At 44.1% G+C, this 6,000-nt stretch overlaps 1 protein-coding gene across 1 annotated transcript in view; it reads right to left on the bottom strand.

The window, feature by feature from the left end:
* The window catches only part of GATAD2B (GATA zinc finger domain containing 2B), a 94,391-nt gene extending 93,795 nt beyond the window's left edge, over positions 1-596 (bottom strand). The window contains exon 1 of the mRNA XM_044676655.1: positions 383-596. The gene's annotated coding sequence lies outside the window, so the exon portion shown is untranslated. The remainder of the gene's footprint in view (positions 1-382) is intronic.
* Positions 597-6,000: the final 5,404 nt, after the last annotated feature.

Below are 6,000 nucleotides of genomic sequence, written 5' to 3'. Positions count from 1 at the left end.
GGGGAGGGGGGAGGGAGAGACGGGGCGCGAGGTTGGGGGGGAGGGGGAGTAAGAGGAGAAGGAATGAGGGGGCGCGAGCCCGGGGACGCGCGGGAATGAAGTGAAAGACGGGGGCGCGCGAAGGGGGGGGTGGGGCGAGGGAGCGCGGAGAAGCGGGGGTGCGAGCCAGGAGACTGGGGGAGCCAGGGAGAGGTGAGGTGGGAGAAAGGGGGCGCGAGGCGGGGGCGCGCGGTCGGGCGTCGGCTCGAGGCCGCTTCCCCTCCCCCAAGCTCATCCACCTATCCCTTCACCCCTCCCCCTCCTCCACTTGCCTCCCTCCCTCCCTTCTTCCCCTCCCTCTTCACCGCCCCCGGGCGGGCTGGCCTAGGCCGCGGCTCCTTACCTGGCGGTGGCGGCGGAACTCCCGGCTCGGACCGTCTCCTAAAGCGGCAATGGAGGCGGCGAAAAAGGAAAAGGCGGCGGCAGTATGGACTCCAGGCCCCCGCTTTTGGGGCTGGGGAGAGGGGAAGGGGAGAGGAGAGGGCGGGCTGGGCCGAGCCGGGCCGGGGCGGGCTGGCGGGCGGAGCAGACACTGCGGTACAGACAGGGACAGCGGCGGCGGCACCGGCGGCGGCGGCGGCGGCGGCACCACACAAACAAGGACGCTGATTGGGCAGCTGCCAAGCGCTCCGGCTCCACCTCCTCCACACGCCACGACGCCCATTGGCCGAACTGCACCCAACGTCCTGCCCTCCTCTCCTCGAGCACACCAATGAAGACTAGGATGCCCGAACACGATCCCGCCCTTGCCGAGTAAATGGCTAACTAGGTGATGATTGATGTATAAATTGTCCAATAAGAAGTGGAAAAGGGGGATGGTCTAGCGGGGGCGCGTTAATGGGTACCTCAGCCAGCCCCAGACACATCCGGGTCTTCTGCTGCCTATTAAGTGTCGGGGGTCAAAAAATCGCTTCAGGCTGCAACTTTCCCTCAGAGACCTTTTGGTCCCCAGGCAGCCGCCGTACGCTAGTCTCCCCCAAAACTAGGATCCCTTTGCCTCCGTCTGTCGTTCTTCTCGCCTTAAGAGTCGAGAATGAAGAAAGTGTCCAAAGCTCTGGAGGAGCCTGGAGTTTCGACGGCGCGGTGTGCCCTCGCGACATAAGCCAGGCGCTCCCTAATGGAGTTCCCTTTAGGCCCCGGAGCCAGGCCCTTGCCTCACCGGGGCGTGGCCAACCCCCTCCCGCGGCGGTAGCCTGGCTATTCTTGTGATCAGCCAGGCCTCTGCCTCCTACTACCCCCTTTTGTAGGCCTAGCGAGGGAGACTTTGGAGGAAGGGGCAGCTCAGGCCCTTAAAGAGCCGGCTCCTAACCTCGCCCATAAGGGCGAGGCTGCTATCGGGTTTTATGCCCCCAATGTGAAGGAGGCAATGGCGCCAGTCTTTGTGGAACCTTAGGTGATATGGGACACAAGCCCAGCATTGGGAATGCTCCAAGGTGATGAGAATGGATATTGGGCCTTCCAAGATACAGATGGAAAGGGAAGGGATTGTGGTGTGGAAATGGAGTTGAGTGACGGGACCCCATTAAAGCCATGGTGGATCATGAGCAGTTTGCCTTATCATGGGTATTACCTTTTGGTTCGCCTTGATTTTAAACATTTAGCATATAGTGGAACAAGTCAGACTGCAACTTGGATTTGCATCTTGCAGGATAAAACTGGACGAGATCCATGAAAATAATCAAGCACTTAATAGACAACTACTATACAAGCAAAGCCCTATACTAGGTCCTGGCTATACAAAGACTAAATGAAAAACAAGCCCTACCTTCATAGTGTTCATCCAACTTTTAAAGATGAGGAAGGAAGCTTAAAGAGATTAAATAATTTGTTCAAGGTCATATAGGTATTAAGTGGGAAAGACCCAATCTTGATTCAAATCCAAGTCTCTGACTTCAAATTCAGCATCTTTTTCACAATGCCACACTTCACTTGGATCTTATTAATATAGGCTCTCTCTCCAGCAATACAGATTGAAACTTTCCATATTATGCAATTCTTGTCCCTGCAATTCCATGTTGTTGTTATTGTTGTTCAGCCATGTCCAACTCTTCATGACTTCAGGACCATATTGTCCTTGGGGTTTTCTTGGCAAAGATACTAGAGTGGTTTGCCATTTCTTTCTCCAGTAAATTAAGACCAATAGAGGTTAAATAATTTGCTCAGGTCGCAGAGCTAGTGTCTGAGGTCAGATTTGAACTCAGACCTTCATAACTCCAGGCCTAGGCTCTATCTACTTATCCACCTAGGTGGCCTTGGAATTCCATAAATTCTCCCATAAAGGAATTAACTGGTGCTGGAAGCCTTCCTCTAGGTTTTTAAATACTTTTTATCCATACTGGTGCCACTAGACTTATTATGGATAAAATGAGGAAAAGGAATCTATTTTCATTCCTTCCCTGAGCAAGACTATCTAATGAAAGGTTCTGATTCAATCCCTAAAGTGGTCTTATCCATTGCTATCTTCCATTGATATTGTTCCAATTTTAATACTTGCTAATAATTCAATTAAATTCTTTGATACAAACTTTCCCCCTTCAACTCTTCTCTTTCCTCTTCTATAATTGTAGTTGAGTACTCTGCTGCATTGAGGGGAAACTTTCTACAGGAACATAGTAAACAAGGAAAAACATTATGGTAAAAGGTACTATTGGCTTCAGCAAAGGCTCATCATATCATTAGGTTTTAAGTAACTGCTCCAATTGCTCAACAGAAAATCAATTCTGTGGGAAAGGAAGATTTTTAGTCCAAGGTAGCTAAGGCAGAAAGAAGTCATGTGACTTTAGCTTCAGCATATATCAAAGTAATGGTGGATATCATTCATGCCTAGTCAGAATATCAACGTTAAGATATGACCTCAATGTTCATCTACTTCAACTAATACCTGAACAAGGATGGATGTCTACTATATTTCTAACAGATAGCCATCCACCTTCTTCTATGAAATGCAAAGATACAACTTAAAGATACAACTCAGTCACTACCTTCTAAAGCAGAGCATTTCACTTTAGGACAGTTATAATTATTAGGAAGTTTTTCTTTACATAAAACCCTCTCCTCAGTTTCCCTTTATTGCTTTCTAATTACTTCTTTTGAGAAAGAGCAGAACAAATCTTATTCCTTCTACCAGATAGCCCCTCAGATATATATATATATATATATTCCTTTCCCCAAAAGACTCAATCAGTCAATAAATATGTTTTAAGCACTGACTATATGCTAAGTGTTGTGCTAAGCACTGGGGCTACAAAGGTAAAAGATAGCTGAAAATTGGGAAAAAATGGAGCTGAAAATCTAGTAAGAGAGACAATAGGCAAACAACCATCTGTGAACTCATCTTCTTGAGTTCAAATCTGGACTCAGATACTTTGTAGCTGTGTGACCCTGGGCAAGTCACTCATGAGCTGGAGAAGGAAATAACAAACCACTCCAGTATCTTTGCCAAGAAAACCCCAAATGGGATCATGAAGAGTTGGACACAACTGAACAACAATAACAGAAGGATGTTTCCCTCAGATTATAAACTCCTTAAAGGTCAGGACTGTCTTTTGTCTCTTTTTGTTATCTCCAGCTTTAGCACAGTGGCCTGGTACATAATGGTGCTTAAATGTTGGTTGATCGATTGAGGGAAGTTACTACAATTAAGAGAGATTGGGGATAGCTAAGTGGACATTTCCAAGCTATGTGACATTGGGCAAGTCATTTAGCCTCAATCACCTACCTTTACCATTCTCTTCTGCTTTGGAACCAATGCTTGGTATGGATTCCAAGACAAAAGGTAAGGGTTAAAAAAAGAAATATTGGAACAGACACTATTGAAAACAAAAGTTTAGCTATACTTTAAGGAAGCCAGGAAGGAGAGCATTCTGTGCATGAAGAAATATCAGTGGAGTCAGAAAATGGAGAAATGGAGGGAGAAATTTTAGAATTTTAGGAAATTAATGTTAAAAACATTTTTTACATGTAATTAGGAAATATTTAATAAAATAAAATTATTTTTTAAAAAAGAAAGAGATGGAAAGATGGAGTATCTTGTTCCAGGAACAAGAAGAAAGTCAGTGTCACTGGTTCAAAAAATCCTGGGATGGGGGCAGAGCAGTAAGGTATAAAAGATTAAAAAGATAGGGGAGGTGCCCTAGGTCATAAAGAACTTTGAATACCAAACAGAGGATTTCATAATTGATCCTGGAAGTAATCCTAGAGTTTATTGTGGGAAAGTTGTGGTAGGACCTATGCTTTAGGAAAATCACTTTGGAGGCTAAATGGATAGATTATTGTGGGGAAAAAAGAGTGAGATGAAGGCCTGCTCCTGTGTGGTGACAGTATCAGAAGAAAGAAGAGTATATTTGAAAGATGGTTCAAAAATAGACTATGAGCCCGGGGGACTGTGTGGATAATGGTACCCTTGACAGAAATAGGGAAGTTTAGAGGGAAAGATTATGAGTTTAATTTTGGACACATTGAGTCTGAAATGTCTACAGGACATCTAGTTCAAGTATTGAAAGGGCTAGATGTGATATTGGAGGTCAGCAGAAAGGTTAGATCTGAGAATCATTAGTATAGAAACAATCATTGAATTTCATGGGAGATAATGAAATCACCAAGTGAAATAATAGAGACGGAGAAAAGAGCCCTGGAAAGAACCTTGTGAGATGCTCATGATTATCCGGCATGAACTGGATGAATATCTATCAAAAGAGAGAATAGCATACTAAAAACTAGAAAAGAGAATATGAAAGAAAAGAGAATGGTCAGCTGTGTCAATTTGGGCTGCAGAGAGGTCAAGGATTGAGAATTGAGAAAAGGCCATTGGATTTAGTAATTAAGAGATCACTGGAAGGGCAGCTATGTGACTCAGTGGATAGAGCTCCAGGCCTGGAGTCCTTGGTTCAAATCTGTCACTTCTAGCTGTGTGACTCTGGGGCAAGTCACTTAACCCTAATTGCCTAGTGCTCACAATGGATAAGGCAGAAGGTAAGGGTTTAAAAAATAAAAAGAGGTCACTGAATACTGGAGAGAGCAGTTTTGGTTGAATAATGAGGTCAGAAGCCAAATTATAAAGAGTTAAGAAGAGTGAGAGGAAATGGAAATATCTATTGCTGATGGCTTTCTCAAGGAATCTAGAGAAGACAGGAGAGATATGGAATGATAAATTAAATATCTCCAATTCTTTAGATGATTTTTACATGGTATAAAAATTTTTTTTATAATTTTTAAACCCTTAACTTCTGTGTATTAGTTCCTTGGTGGAAGAGTGGTAAGGGTAGGCAATGGGGGTCAAGTGACTTGCCCAGGGTCACACAGCTGGGAAGTGTCTGAGGCCAAATTTGAACCTAGGACCTCCCGTCTCTAGGCCTGGCTCTCAATCCACTGAGCTACCCAGCTGCCCCTGTATAAAATTTTTTTTATTCAAAGATATTTTACTTTCCCAATTACATGCATTAACAATTTTCCAAATATAATTTCTGAAATTATAAGGTCCAGATTCTCTCTCTCCCTCCTTTCCCTCCCCTTTCTCAGAGATGGCAAGTAATTTGATTTGGATTATACAAAACACACTTCCATATTGGTAATTTTGTAAGAGAATATTCATAAAATAAAACCATAAATAAACTAATGTGATTTTAATGTGAAAAATAGTATACTTTGATCTGTGTCTGACTCCAACACAGTTCTTTGGAAGTGTATAGCATTCTTTGCCATAAGTCCCTCAGAATTGTCCCAGATCATTGTATAACTGAGAGCAGCTAAATCTTTCACAGTTGATCAGTGCATGATATTGCTGTTACTGTGTACAGTGTTCTTCTGGTTCTGCTTATTTTACTCTGCACCAGTTCCTGTATATCTTTCCAGCTTTCTCTGAAATCATCCTGTTCTTCATTCCTTACAGCACAATAGTATTCCATCATCAACATATACCACAACTTGTTCAGCCATTCCCCAATCGACAGGTGTCCCCTCAAT

The sequence above is a fragment of the Gracilinanus agilis genome, chromosome 4 (genome assembly GCF_016433145.1).
Source record: "Gracilinanus agilis isolate LMUSP501 chromosome 4, AgileGrace, whole genome shotgun sequence".
Classification (NCBI taxonomy): domain Eukaryota; kingdom Metazoa; phylum Chordata; class Mammalia; order Didelphimorphia; family Didelphidae; genus Gracilinanus; species Gracilinanus agilis.
The sequence above is the reverse complement of the archived record's forward strand: the minus strand, read 5'-3'. Positions and strand labels throughout refer to the sequence as shown.